Source organism: Pongo pygmaeus, chromosome 9 (assembly GCF_028885625.2).
Source record: "Pongo pygmaeus isolate AG05252 chromosome 9, NHGRI_mPonPyg2-v2.0_pri, whole genome shotgun sequence".
NCBI lineage: Eukaryota > Metazoa > Chordata > Mammalia > Primates > Hominidae > Pongo > Pongo pygmaeus.
Window position 1 is genome coordinate 77084899 of NC_072382.2, and position 15264 is coordinate 77100162.

Sequence of the window (15264 nt, forward strand, 5' to 3'; positions counted from 1 at the left end):
AGACAGCGGGCAAATGTTATCAAATGAATATTTGATTGTGTTTTTTCTGTTCACTTCCCCTTAACCACTTTAGAAATTCCAGATATTTTTTTTCTTCTCAGAATATTAGTTTTGGAAGATTGTGCCCAGCTATATATTTTTTTAGCAGTTCTAATGGTGCCCATTTATCCTGACCTAACCAGTTATTTAAATAATTTTTTAAACCACCACGAATAATAAATGGCATGTGAAACTGATCTGTTGGTAACTGGAAGAAAACTCAGCATCTGTATTTATACAATAAAATTGATTAGTATTTATTTTGAGAGTTAAAAGTGTATATTATTTCCCTGCTATGTTTGAGTCCTGTCTTCATTGTTTTGAATTTCATATTGAAGCTAGGTTAACCACGAAAACCTTGTTCTTAAAGAGTCAGCCAGCATTTATCGAGCACACTTGCTCTCACATGCTCACACACACTCACTCTCTCTCTGCACATGTGTGTAAGGGACTGGGCTAAACAAGGTTAATAAAGAGATGAGTAAACCTTGACCTCTGCCACATTCTCTAGTGGGGCTCACAGGTATGTTAGCTATTAATGATAATTCAGTGTGCTAAATTCTGTGATGGAGAGATGTATGGCCATTCTATGGAATGCAGACGAAGCTATTAATTGTCACTCAAGGGTCAGGAAAGATTCATGGAAGTAATGCAGATTAAAGATATGTAAGATTTCACTTTGTGAAACAGCATGGGCACAGGCCCAGAGGCAAGGCCTTGGGTGTGAGGTTGGAAAACAGCAGGGAGTGTGCTGTGCTTGGGGCCTGAATGGGTGTGAAGAAGGGCAAAAGGGGAAACTGAGTTATAGGCCAATTGGAAGAACTTAAGGTGCCAAATAGATTTGGATGAATCCGGTAGGCAACTGGTAGGTACCCTTTCCAGACTTGAAGCAAAAGAGTAACTTGGTTAGATCTGACTTACGACTTGCAGCTAGTTTCAGGCTAGACTCCAGTGATGCTTGCTTGAGTCTATTTAATCATCTTTCCTTTCTGTTTGGAAAAAAAAAATCTGTATCTGAAAAAGAGATGCATCCCTCTGTCCCTAGTATTTTCAGAGAATGATATGGTTTGGATGTTTGTCTCCTCCAAATCTCGTTGAAATGTGATTCCCCGTGTTGGAGGTGGGGCCTGGTGGGATGTGATTGGATCATGGGGGCAGACCCTTCATGAATGGCTTAGCACCATCCGTTTGATGATAAGTGAGTTCTCAGTTCACCCAGGATCTTGTTGCTTAACAGAGTCTGGGATCTCCCTCGAGACCATCCTGGCTAACACAGTGAAACCCCATCTATACTAAAAATACAAAAAATTAGCCAGGCATGGTGGCAGGCGCCTGTAGTCCCAGCTATTCAGGAGGCTGAGGCAAGAGAATCGCTTGAACCGGGGAGGCGGAAGTTGCAGTGAGCCAAGAACGCGCCACTGCATTCCAGCCTGAGCAACAGAGCGAGACTCCATCTCAAAAAAAAAAAAGAAAAGAAAGAGCCTGGGATCTCCCTTTTGTCTCTTGCTATCGCTCTTGCCATGTGACATGCTGGCACCCCATCGACTTCTGCCATGATTGTAAGCTTTCTGAAGCCTGCCCAGAAGCTAAGCAAATGTTGGCACCATGCTTATATAGCCTGCAGAATCGTGAGCCAATTAAACATCTTTCCTGTATAAATCACCCAGCCTCTGGTATTCCTCTATAGCAACACAAAAATGGACTAATACAGGTACATATTGAATAAATCTGGGTTTTTACTGTGTAGTACAGAGTGCAGCCAGCATCTCTTCTTTAGAAGCTAGATTCTGAATGCTCTGTGGCACCTGTTCACTTCTCTGCAACTCTGCTGCTTTGAAGCTATGTCCCTGGAAGTCACTGAGCTTTTGAGAACCTCCATTTCTTAATCTGTAAACAAGGAGAAAGGACTCTGCCCTTCCCAATTACGTTTGCAGGGGACCCGCCACATCATAGGTGCTCCATCAATGTTGGTTACCTTGGGTCCCAGAGGAAGCCACTTTGCCGGGATAGAAAGGATGCCTAGGACTTAGCGGGTTTCCTGTTCTAGCACTTGGAGCACAGCCACTTAACCTCTCTGGATTTGGCTCCTAATCTGTGAAGTAGGGATAATACCCCACCCCTGAGGATTGATAGAATGTTAAAAGAGATAAACGTCTTCGTGAAAGCACTGAATGATCTTTACAAAGCACCATGCACATCGGGAGGAATTAGTCACTCAATGAGGATTTCTTGCGTTCTATGTTTCAGGCTTTGTTGGGATTGTTGAAATACAGATACTCATTCTATACACATTGAGAATGTGTACTAGAGCTGAAACTAGTCTTTTGAAAACCTAAGCTCTGCCGGGTGCAGTGGCTTATGCCTGTAATCCCAGCACTTTGGGAGGCAAAGGCAGGTGGATCACTTGAGGTCAGGAGTTCGAGACCAGCCTGACCAACATGGTGAAACCCCGTCTCCACGGTGAAGCAGGAGAATCACTTGAACTTGGCAGGTGGAGGTTGCAGTGAGCCGAGATCACGCTACTGCACTCCAGCCTGGGCGACAGAGCGAGACTCTGTCTCAAAAAAAAAAGAAAAAGAAAAAGAAAAAGAAGAAAATCCAGGCTCTAAACAAATGGGAAGTATTTCAAAGTGCTTTAGCGGTAGATGGCACAAAGGCGGTGTAGAGACATGGCCTCTCGGCCGTAATTTCCAGTTTCTAGACCCTGGCAGATGAGCTGCCTTAGGCCCACCCTCGCTCGTGAATGTTCTCTAACACGGCTTCTGGCGGCCTCAGCGAATGAGTTGGTGCCCAGAGCTCTTGATTCTGCTTGAAGTAGATAGCTTTCTTTTTCTTTTTTTTTCGCCCTTAGCACATCTAATTACAGTTTTGTAGGTAGACAGCTCAGCCTTGTGGATTTTAAATGAATAAAAAAAGACAAGTCTTTAAAACAATTCCACACTTTTTAAAGGCCAGCACTGTCAGCAATCCAGAAAAAGAACAAGCATGAGTCTAGATATGAAAGAAACAGCCAGTTGGTGAAATAGCTGTAGCCAAGCCCAGGCACAGAACTACAAGGCAGAGAGTGGCAGGCGCAGGTCATTTTGGCTGTGTGTACAATACACAGTTCTAAGGCGCATCAGATGAGAAAGTCTCGGAGGGTGAGAGGGGCAGGACTAATGGACAGCCTGAAGCTAAGGAGACGACAGGAGCACTTGGGAAGGAAGCGCTCTGGGGGGGCCTAACTGAGGAGCACCCTGCCTCACAGGAGAGTAAGTCACAGATGTTTCAGCCCCAACGCTGCTGCTCACTGGCTGTGTGACCCTGGCGAGGCGCTTGACTTCTCTGAGCCCACGTGCTGGTCTGTAAAGTGAAGTCAGCCCCTTGTTCTGTATTTCCTTTGATCCTGGACAGAGGCTTCTGTTGCCCTAAGAGCAAATTTGTATTCTTTCTACAAAACCTGTCTCCAATTGCTTTGGGGCCCAGAGCATGACACGACAGGAGAGGCCTCTCACCTGCCACTCTGCCTGTTTGTGAAGAACTTGGCACAGTTCATGACAGCCTGCTTCTGATCAGGGTGGTTTGTATGTAGCAGAACAGCTACCACCCTGCCATCGATTCAAAGTCCATGGCACAAGAGCTTGTAAAATGTGTAATAACAATTAATAAAACAGCCAGCTTAAAAAATTCAGCCTCAATGTGACTCTTACTGTTGCTAAGGATAGACCCCAGTCATCACAAAAAGGATACATTGATTTTAGTTTGATAGGAAAATGCATAAAATAGTTTAAGGAAGTATATTATTCAAAACGGTTAAAATGAGTTGATGCTTCAAGGGACAAACTTGTTCTCTCAAAAGTTTACTTGCAAAAACTTTTTTAAAAAATTTTAGTTATACAGAACACCTTATTCCTCAAAGAAACCAGCCTCACTGTGTATTTCCACAGATTACTCACTCTTTGGGTCAAGGGTCAGGCACACTTGATGTGAGGAGACTCCAGGCTTCTTTGTGTGCAGGTGATATGTTACCTTTTGTTCATGCAGCACACGCCTCCAGAGCCTGCTGACCTCAGCACAGGCCCTTTGCTGCCAAAAACCTGCTGGCCACCTGGACTTCTCAGCCCCAACCCGTGCCTAAGCGTTGCCTTCAGTGGCATACAGTAGGTGCTCCTGAGGTATGCGTGTCAGTATGGGGCGGGGCAGTGTGAGTGAGGAAGAGCACAAGCTGAGTTTGGTAAGTCACACCTGTGTCTGTCTCTTGGTTCCCTGGGAGCTCTGTGAAGGCCCAGCGTTCCCAGAATCAGCATCGGAAACCTTTAGAAGCAGAGCTGTCCCCGGATCATATAAGACTGTGGAACTGGGTTACTGTAAACAGTAAATCACACTGGTTCTCAGTAAACATTCTGAGTGCTAATGAGCCACCACCAGCCGGGAAACCAGAACAGGAGCTGAGGCCCTGGTGCCCTGTCCTGCCCTGCGCACATCTATACGGCGACACCTGCTTTCTCTCCATGGTGATTCAGTGACCCCTCAAACAGGCACAGTGTTTTTCCTGTCTCAACGCTCTCCCCCAGATAATTGCATGTGATCCCAAGGCCAGCCCGCAGAACGTGTGGGCAAGGTGTTCCCATCACTACTTGACCCAGGAACCCACAGGAAACCCCCAAAGAAGGATGACCTGCTGAAGATCACACAGATCCCAAGGTCACACTGGGGCCAGACCGGGCCCTGACCTCTCCCCCAGGGCTCTTTCTTCTGCACCCCAAGCCCTGTGGAGGCCCCACAGCCTCTCCTTCTGTCCCACCCATCTGAACATCCTGCCCTCTACAGAGAGTCCTCCCCACTCCGCAGCCCCAGTTAAGAGGGAGGAGCAAATCCGGGGGACATCTCTGTGCAGGGAGTGGAAAAACTGAGCACCTCACAGCATTGTGCTGTGGGGAGTGGAGCAACTTTAAGGGGGAAAAATGTGTATTTATAACTGCCGGAAATGCGATATAACTGTCAAAAGTCCACGAGGTCGGCCGTGTACATTATGACTTACAGGCGTAAAAGGGGCAGGGGTAAGAGGGGCAGGACGGGCTTCTTTGAGGACTCCCCTTAGCTGTGTCTGACAGGCAGGTCAAGGGGGTGAAACGGGGCCAGGGCTACCAGCCAGGGTAAGAAGCAAGAACAAAGGCGTTGCTGGGAACCTGTATTACTCGTGCGTTCAACGGTTACTGACTGCACACTGCACACCAAGCGCCGGACTAGGCTCCAGGGTGAGAAATGCACAAGGCAGACACAGTGCCTGCCCTCAGGAAGCTGCCAGGTCTGTGGCTGAGACAGGAAAGTACAGAGGGCATGGAGTCGCGGTGGAGCTGGGTGTAAGGCAGGTAGTTGGGGAGGGGAGGACTGAGCCTGTGTCTGAGGGCCGGAGGCAGGGGATATGGCTGGGTGGGGGGAAGGAGGGGGATCTGTGCACAGGGTTAGCAGAAGAGCGGCCAGAACACAGGCCCAAGGAGCTTCCCCCAAGGCTGAGCATGGAAGACTGTGGGACTAGACACAGGACAGAAACCATGGAGATGGGGAAGGGTCAACAGGGCCAAAGACCCAGGAGCCGTGGGAGGTGAGGGCAGGCACAGCCTGAAGCCCTTGGTGACCTCCATGGGAGCTGTTTCAGGGTTGGGGAGCAGCGAGGAAGCAAGAGGCAGTGGGTGTGCACAGTGGGGAAGTAGAGACAGTGAGTGTAGACAACTCTTGCGAGTTTAGCTACAAAGTGGTGGAGAAAAATACGGGTGGGAGTTGAAGGGGACTGTGAGACTGAAGGAAGATTTCCTGTAAATGCGAGTGGGATGGAGCCAGTAGCAGGGAGAAGGCAAAGGCTCAGGGAGAAGGCAAAGGCTCAGGAAGAAGACGGGACAATGAAAGGAGCAAGGCCCCAGAGAAAATTTGGGGTGACAGGGGAAAAGGGGGAGCCCCAGGGCATGGTGAGGACAGCAAGGAAGGGTGGCCAGGCAGGAGTGGGCTGAGCTGTCCATCTGCACAGGTGGGAGGCTGCAGGCGAATTTCCCGCCTGGCCCCTGAAGAGGGACAGCCTGGGATGGGGGCCTGACTGGAGTGACTATCCCAGGGTACAGGCCAGGGCAGAAGGGGCACCATGAGGGTGGCTTGGAGCTTCTTGGGCCTTTTGAAGGAGATTCCTGAGGTATATGGGAAGGGGTGGTTTGCTGCCCCTGAGTTCAACATGACTGGATTATAATCACCTCCTCCCCAGGCGCCCTTCAGCTACTCTTGTGCCCTCTAGCCCACTCGCCACATGGCAAGCACGTGACCTGTCCTAAACACAGCTCTCATCCTGTGAGAACTGTTACATAAAAGAAAGCATCAAACATTTACCTACCATTGCTATATGCATTGTACACACTAGTTAACTGGATAGTTGGTGAACGGAAGTTTCTCATATAAATATTCCAAGTGAAAAGATTCAGAAAGGATCATAGAATTAGGCTGTCACCTCTTTGCAACTCCTAAAGAATGAGCACATCTAAGACAATGCTCATCAATGGCACAGAAAGGCAGGCAACCAGACACCTGATGCCTCCTGATGGAAAAGCACACACCTTTGAAATAGTCTTGGCATAAGTTTGACCCTGAATATAATGAAGCATCTATCCGTGCTGTCCAAAGACAGCAGACACTAGCCACATGGAGTTCTGAAGTCATTGAACAGTGGCTAATCCACATGGAGATGTGCTATGAATACAATCCACACTGAACTGCAGAGACTTTGTACAAAAAAGAATGTAAATTCTTTTATATTAATTTTTATATTGATGATGTTAGAATGATAATATTTTGAATATATTGAGTTAAGTAAGATATAATTAATTTCATCCATTTCTTTTTGCTTTTTAAAATGTTACTACCTGAAAATCTAAAATTACATATGTGACTTGCACTTGTGGCTCACATGATTTACTATTGGGTGGTACTGCTCTGGATCTAACTACCAGTTTATGGGAAATTCAAAGGGCAGATGAGCCTTTAACACCAGGAAAATGCAATCAGAAAAATCCAGACGGTTGGAAACCCCGCAGGACGAACCACCTGGTTTCTCCAGTAAATACATTGAAAGAAAAAATACACAGAAGAAGGGAAAACCTATTAACAAGAGACTCGAGACATATAAATCAATCCCATTATGAACCGTGCTTGGTTCCTGTAAACTAAACAAACTGAAAAAAAGAAATTAAGGGACAATCAAAATGGAAACACTGACTAAATATGATATGAAGGACTTGTTATTTGTTTAGGTGTGATAATAGCATTGTGGTTTTGGTTTTTTTAAGTCCTTGTTGCTTAGATGCATAGAGAAATATTTACAGATAAGATGCGTCTCTCTGGGTTTGGGGATAGGGTGTGAATGGGGTGCGGAGGAAACAAGATTGGCTATGGATGATGGGTGACAGGTGACTGGAGTCCGCTGTGCCTTGTGGCACACACCCTGCCCTCCAGCCAGGTGGATGCACTTGCCATTCCCAGAACGCCCTGCTCCTGCAGCCCTGGGGCCTTTGCCGTCATGATGTCTCTGCCTAGAATCTTCCCCTCTAACCCACAGCAAACCTCTGTCCACCTATATGCCAGAGCTCAGCTACCCTCTTCTCCTCTTTGAAATCCTCCCTGACGTCTTCCCCCCTCTCCACCCACCCACTCTCCCTCCTTTGTGTTCCCCCACTACCTGTGTGTGCTTCCAGCACAGCCCTTCCTACATGTCCCTACTTGTATGTTTCCCTATCTGTCACCTTCAGTAGCCCATGAGCTCCCACAGGGCAGGCGCGGGATTTTAAGGCACAGCTTGTGCTCAGGAAAACGAGATAGATTCGTCTTGGTGTGTTGAGTGCCCATTTTACAGAGGAAGCAGTTGAGACCCGGAGAAGTTAGTCTTGGCTAAGTTCACAGAGCTAAAAAGTAACAGAGCTAGGACTTGAAATCAGGACCTTTGAGTCACGTCTCTGCCTGACATCAGCCCTGCGGGCCCCGTTCCCGCCATTCCTTCCTGCCTCTCACATTGACTGGGCTCCCCCTGTCGGTCGGCACTGGCTGAACAGCCGTGGAGCGGCGCGTTGCGGAAACCACGGGCGACCCGGAGGGATCTCAGGCAAGCCTCGGATAAGTGAGCTGTAAACTGAGACCTGAACCCAGACACAGCCCATGCCAGGCCGAGCGAAGAGCCTGTGCAGGGGCTTGGTGTAGAGAAGAGCACGGCTCCTGTGAACGATTCAGAGGCTGGAGCTGGGCGATGGGCCACCGCGCGGAGGAGGCGCGGGCGGTGGTGCGGCTTCGTCAAGGGATCTACAGACGGCGCCCCTCCTACCCAGGGTGTTTTCTGATGATTGTATTTTGTATTTCAGTGTTGATGATTTTTTTTTTTCACTACCTCACCCCCTCCCAAACGCCCAAAACTGCCTGGTGATTTTTTTTTTTTTTTTTCAAAGTGCATCCTGACCCCTCTGGCTGGCCCCATGGACTCAGCTTTAGTCCCGGCCCATCCTGCTGGCACAAGGAAGCCAACGCATGTGGTGGGGTGTAATTTACAGCTACAACCCTAATGTGCAGAAATGTCACTTTATTTCCCTGTAACTGTCCTCACCCGAACCTGTTTTGGCCGCTGGCAGCAAAACGCTTATCTGACCACTTCAAGGCAACTCATTCATCTCTAGTTAAAGATTATCCCCTACGGGGTAAATGCTCAAATTCCCCAAATTTCCTGACCTCACCCCTTCTGGCCCCAGGGACCAGGCTTCAGGCAAGTGTCCCCTGACCTGCCCGTGCTGTGGCTCATCTGGCTGTCAGGGGCCGGCCCCACTGCAGAGGCCCTTCCTTGGTTCTCACCCTGGGACCCTGTTCCCCAGGGCAAGGCCCACTCGGCTCCCTTGGGGCTCAGCCACCTAGCCCACTTTCCCTCACTGCTGAGATCACGCCACCTGCATGGACTTCTCTACTCTGCTGGTTGGCTGGCCTGCACCCAGAGGAACACGGAGGGCTTCTATGAAGGCTTGCCTGGCTCTTCCTGGCAGGCCCTGGGCAGTCAGGTCCCTGTTTCCCATTTAGAACCCAGAAGGGGACAGGGACCGGAGAGGAAGTGCTTCTCTCCAGCTCTGCGAATCTTTTAACTTTGGGCTTCCTGCCTTCCAAATAGCCCCCACTGCAGCTGTTCACACCTTCACTTCCTCTTTCAAAGGTGAGAAAAGACTCCTACATCATCACCAGCCTGTATTTTTCTCTCCTCTATGGCTTTTGTTTATTTGTTTGTTTGTTTTGATGGTTGTACACTCAAAGTCCTCCAGGCTCTGTCTGGTCAGAACTCACACATCCTCTGCTTGCTCAACAAAGCCTGGCCTTGCGGGGAAAGCTTGGCTTTCCAGACAGGCAGCATTTCAATTCCCTTTATCGTTCTGGGCTGTATCCACTCTGCCCTGGAGGCAGTAAATGGGGGAATTGGTGAAGGAGTCAAAGGAATGACTAACACCGAGCTTAATGCCCAGCCTTGCCGGCTGCTGTCACTGCCACAGAGCAGGGACAGAGCAGGCGCCTGGACACACGAAGCATTCCTGCTGGGTGAAGTCCCAGGGATGTTGGGGCCTGCAGCCCAGACAAAGGAGCCTTAGAGATTGGGAGGGAGAGAAATAAGTTGTCATTGACGCGCAGTGTGGGCACGTTAAAGGCTGAGGAACTGGCAGTGTGGCATGTGGCAGGAGTGCCAGGGTCACAGGATACACAGTGATTTAGTTTCAGCAAAATATCATCCACCGTGTTAATATTGCTAATATGAATTTAATTGGCTTTACTAATTTAATTACTTTACACACAGAACTACTTTCTGTGTGGTTTTAATTTGTAAACTTGTTTTGGTTTTATGGTTGTGGGAGAGCTATAGACTTTAGTTTATATTTAGCTTTTAGTTTGTAAAATGTTCTAGAGAGTGAAAATGGAGGAATGGAACCGTCTATAATAATCCTTCCTTGCAATTCATCATCCGTCCTCCACACCACCCGGAAGAAACAGGACCCAGGAAGACATGGAAACAGTCTTTACTTCAGGGTTGTGCCATAGCTGCCCACCCCTATGAGAGGAGGTGGGAAGCCCTGGGAGGGCTGGCTTCACCCGTCCCCAACCTGGGTCTTCCTTCTAGATCCTTGGGTGCCCTTTGTGGCTAGGCCCTCTCCTCTAGACTCTCTGCCCCCTGAGCTATTTCCCCTGATGCCTTTAACCCCTGGATTTCCCTCCTTCTTTGAGTTCAACCTTTTCTTTTCTTTTCTTCAGCCCCTGGAGGGTCCAGGCTGTGGAAGGGGCTGTGGCTCCTGTTGGCAGCGCATCCACCAGACAGACTCTGACCATTTGCAGCGCCAGGTGGGGTCCCTCCTGGCCTCATTGTGCCCAAAGTGTTTCTGTCTCTCACTCCACCGCGGCTGCATTCCCAAATGCCCCCTCTGACTTCTGGGTTCAGTGTGTGCCAGGCTCCAGAAAGAGGGGGAGAAGGAAAAGATCCCACCTTGGCACAGACTTCTTTAGGCGATATTACAAAGAAAAATCAGGTTTCAACCTTAGGGGGTCTCTACAGGAATTTTTAACCTTGAAATAATCCCTACATTATTTATTGTGTGGTGTTGTAGGCCTCACTAGGGATTTTTTACTTGATCTTCAATGCAATGGGAAACTTTGGAAGGGCTGTCAGCGTGGAGAGTGACATGCTCTAGCATAGGTTTTCTTTTTCTTTTTTTTTTTTTTTGAGACGGAGTGTTGCTTCGTCGCCCAGGCTGGAGTGCAATGGCACCATCTCAGCTCACTGCAACCTCCGCCTCCCAGGTTCAAGTGGTTCTCTTGCCTCAGCCTCCCCAGTAGCTGGGATTACAGGGCACGTGCCACCACGCCCAGCTAATTTTTGTATTTTTAGTAGAGACGGGGTTTCACCATGTTGGCCAGGCTGGTCTCAAACTCCTGACTTCAAGTGATCCACTTGCCTCGACCTTCAAAATTGTTGGAATTGCAGGCGTGAGCCACCGCCCCTGGCCAGCCTAGGTTTTCAAAAGAGTGCGGTGGGAGGAACTTCCTGTAATGGCGGTGGTATGACATGGCTGCATGAATTGTCCTGCAGATAGCAATTATGGAATCTAGACAAAGCATTAAAAAAAAAAGTATGTAAAGCCCCTGGAAAGTGTCTTAGAAAGACAGAAGCCGGAAAAAAAGTTTACTCTTGAAAAATGGCAACGAGAAGAGGTAAGAATCATGGCAGCACTCTCACACCCCCGAGGCTGGAGCAGGTGGTAGAGAGTGGAGTTCAGAACTGTAAGGGCAGCTGGAGCATCAAAGGGGACATTCTGGCGGCGAGATAACTGCAGGAGGCCTCAGGCTCAAAACTCGAGCACAGATTCTGTCCAAATATTCCAATGCTAGAGGGCCTGGTGAAAAAAAACAGGCAGGAACTGGAGATAAGTTACCCTTGAAAGACAGAGCAGCTCTGGACTGGGTAAAATATGTGAGTGTCCTGCTTTTTGAACAGTGAGTGAATTTCCCAACCTGTATACAGCGCAGGCAGCAGAAAGTGAAAAGTCTTACTGCCTTGAGGTATCAGAGGACAGAGTCGAAGCCCGGTAGAGCAGCTGGAAATGTAGGGGAAAATCCACAGAAACAAGGGAACCATCGAAAAGTGAGCACCAAAATCTGAATGTAAACTTCCCAATCCTTGGATGACTGCCCAGTGATAGCTGCAGGGGACCCCCGGGAGCCACACTGAGAAAAGCCGTGACTGGGAGCTGTGGGAGCAGAGCAGAGGTTTCTGCTGCTCGGCACTGTGGAGGAGACAGAGCATGCGGCTGAAACAGGCGAACAACCCCCCAGCAGAATAAATACAGCAATCATCAGAGGAGCACGAAAAAAACCCAGTTTCCAAGCTGCACCGAAACAGGAAAATGTGACTCACACTCAGGAAAACAAAAAAGGCGAACAACAGCAACTGACTCAGTGGCATGCATGTTGGCATGTTGGATTAGCAAAGACTTTGGAAACAGTGGCTTTTTTTTTTTTTTTTTTTTTTTTAGGTGGAGTCTTACTCTGTCACCCAGGTTGGAGTGCGGTGGTGCGATCTCAGCTCACTGCAACCTCCGCCTCCCAGATTCAAGTGATTCTCTCACCTCAGCCTCCTGAGTAGCTAAGACTACAGGTGCTCACCACCACGCCCAGCTAATTTTTATATTTTTAGTAGAGACGGGGTTTCACCATGTTGACCAGATTGGTCTCGAACTCCTGACCTCAAGTGATCCACCCACCTTGGCCTCTCAGAGTGCTGGGATTACAGGCATGAGCCACCGTGCCTGGCCAAAAAAGTGGTCTTAATGAGTGAAAAGAAAGGGATTCTCAACAGAGAAATATAAATGCACACACACATACTCAATGTATAATTGAAATGGAAAACACTGGCTAGGCTAGACAATAGATTGGAGATGGCAGAAAAAAGACTACCTGACCCTGAAGACAGATTAACAGAAATGATCTGATCTGAAAAAAGATAGAGAGAATGGATTAGAGAAAAATGGCTGACTGCACTGCCCCATGTGGGAGCTCCTGAACTTTGGAAGTGAGATGGGAGCAGGGAAAACCTCAAAGGGCAATGATGTTTGGCCTGGGCTGTGAAGGACGAGTGGGAGCAGGGGTTTTCCAGATGCTGAAAGGGAGGCTGAGTTTGTCCTGCTTGATCCAAGGGTGGACCCCAGACCTGTGGGCAGAGGCCACCCAGAGGCAGATACTCACTCCACGCAAGGCTTCTTACAGCTCTGGCTGGACAGGATGCAAGGGATTCCCCGGAGAGGGGGTGAGCACCTCATCCGTGGGGTGTGGAGAGGGAAGCCCGCAGAGGCTGAGCACCTTGGAGCAGGAAGGCTGCAGAGGGTCCAACCAGGCAAACCCCCCTCCCTACGAGACAGGTCCTGGACATGCAGGCTGGCCAGGTTCCTTTCCTAAGCAGGCTGCACGTCTGGCAATTTGATCAGCCACGTGCAGCCCAGCTGCAGAGGCCTGGCAGGGGCTGGGGCCCAGCATCTGCTCCTTCAGAGCCCCTGTTCTTCTGGCCCCCGCCCAGCCACCGAGGTGCTACCTGCCAAAATGCGTCCCCAATGTGGGAGGCCTGGGAAGGGGAGGTTTTCAGACTCTGAAATGGGGGGGCTTGGGGGAAATATGCCGATGGGGGTTCCGAGAGTACAGGTGAGGCCTGGGGGTGCCTGGTTCTGGGGGAATCCCTGGTTATGGTCACACAATTTACAGCCAGAGAAAGAGTGTTGCAGAGGTTGAGCGAGGCTAGGAGGCCTCTTGGTAGACCAGGGCAGATTGAGTTTTGAGAGGCTGAGGCTTGTATGATGTGGAAGCCCTTGTTGAGAAAAAAACAGTTGCCTGCTATTTCATCTAGAGCAGCCAGACTGCAGCAGGATGGGATAAGTTGGTATTCTAACATGTGGTTCCATCACCTGGGATGCGTAAAACATGCAGCTTAATGCACAGATGTATTTGTTGTTTGTAATACTGCTACACGTTTGCCAAAAACACGGGAATTCTGAGAAGTTGAATTTTGTATGATTGTCATAAGAAAAGAGAATAAAACGAATGGTGCCTTTAGAGTTAAACCTGCGGCTTCACTGAGTGCCCCTGACAGGAGGAAGCTTCCATGTGGAGTACGCATCGAAGAGAACCAAACCTTCTTGCAACCAAATCCACTTGCAACTTTGCACAGTCTGGTGATCGGAAGTGTTTTCCACGTATTAGCGTCTGGCTCTGTCCATTTCATTCCTGGCTTCTTCACCATTGTCCACATGCCGCCAGTGCCAAGGTCTGCTGGACACGTTGATGTCCCTCACGACCTCGGGCTCTGCCTCACAGTGTCATGGTGCTGGTGAGTGGTGGGAGTGTTCCTGGAAGCCACTGCACACCATGATGGCCAGCAAGAACAGAACAGACATGCAAGTGACTGCAGCCCCATACATACATCCCCAAACCCAAGCTACAGGATCCTCAACTTCCCTCAGCCAGATCCCCCAAATGCAGCTGTTCCAGGCAGGAAGGGCAGTGGAAGTCAGGAGCGAGACTGAGGTCTTAACCAATTGCAATTAAAACATTCTGTTTTTGCAGATTTTACAAAAACATAATTGTGTGGACACACCGCTGGGCCCTGCCCTCTCACCCCCACCCCCAGGCTCGAGGGGATGCAGATGAGTGCGGGGTCTGGAGCTCAAGGTCGCCAGCTTCTCAGGGTCTTCTCCAGCCTGGCTCCACCCTGTCTCCTCCTGCTCAACACCTTCCCAGACTCCCCGCCGTCCTCAGGATAAAGCCGCACGTGGTCCCAGTGCCTGCATGCACGCCACTTGTGCCTGAGGAGCTAGAGAAGATGGGCTTTTTCAGGGAGAACAAAGCTGGGGGGCCAATGGGCAAACTCCGAGGACAGCAGGTTGACAGACCTTAGGGGGCACTCAACCCTGGGTGCCGGAGGAAGAGGCTCTGTTGCTCTCCAAGGAAGCCTCTGGCACTAACCTGAGAGATGGGGGCCCATGGGTTGGGGCAGTGCCCACATTCCCGATGGCAGCATCTTCCCTGCTGAGGCCAGCTCAAGGAGGGAGTGCTAAGGGCAGGGCCCCATTCTCCGGTGAAATTGCTGTCTGGACTGTGGGGGTGTGGGATGGGGGTGGGGAGCAGCGATGAAACGGTGGGACAGTGGAAAGGACCCCCGACCTGAAATCCACAGACCTGAGTTCAAGGTCCTGTTCTGTCTTTTGCTGGCTGTGTGACCTTGGGCAGGTGACTGAACTGCTCTGAATCTCAGTGTCCTCAACTGTAGATCAGGAAATACTTGTTTCCTTGCAGGGCTTTGTGAGGAGTCAATGAAACAAGGGCCATGAAGCTACCGGTAGATAGTAGGGTAGCTCCCTGGCCGGCAGAGGACACAGAACTCGTTTGCCGGTCTTGATCCTGAATGACTCCTGGACCTCCTCAGTAGGTAAAGCAATCATGTCGACTATTTATTCGCCTCACAAACTCTTATGAGGGGTAAATGTCACTCAGCCCCTTCTAAAGCACCACAAAATCCCCACTTTCCAGCACCGTCTGCCCACACGCCTCTGCAGTGGGGACCATTCAGTGTGTGGGGAGCACTGGGCGGGGGCCAAGGAGCCAGCAGGGGCTCTGCTCCAGGCCAGGCTTCCATCTCCCCAGCTGAGCAGTCAGGGG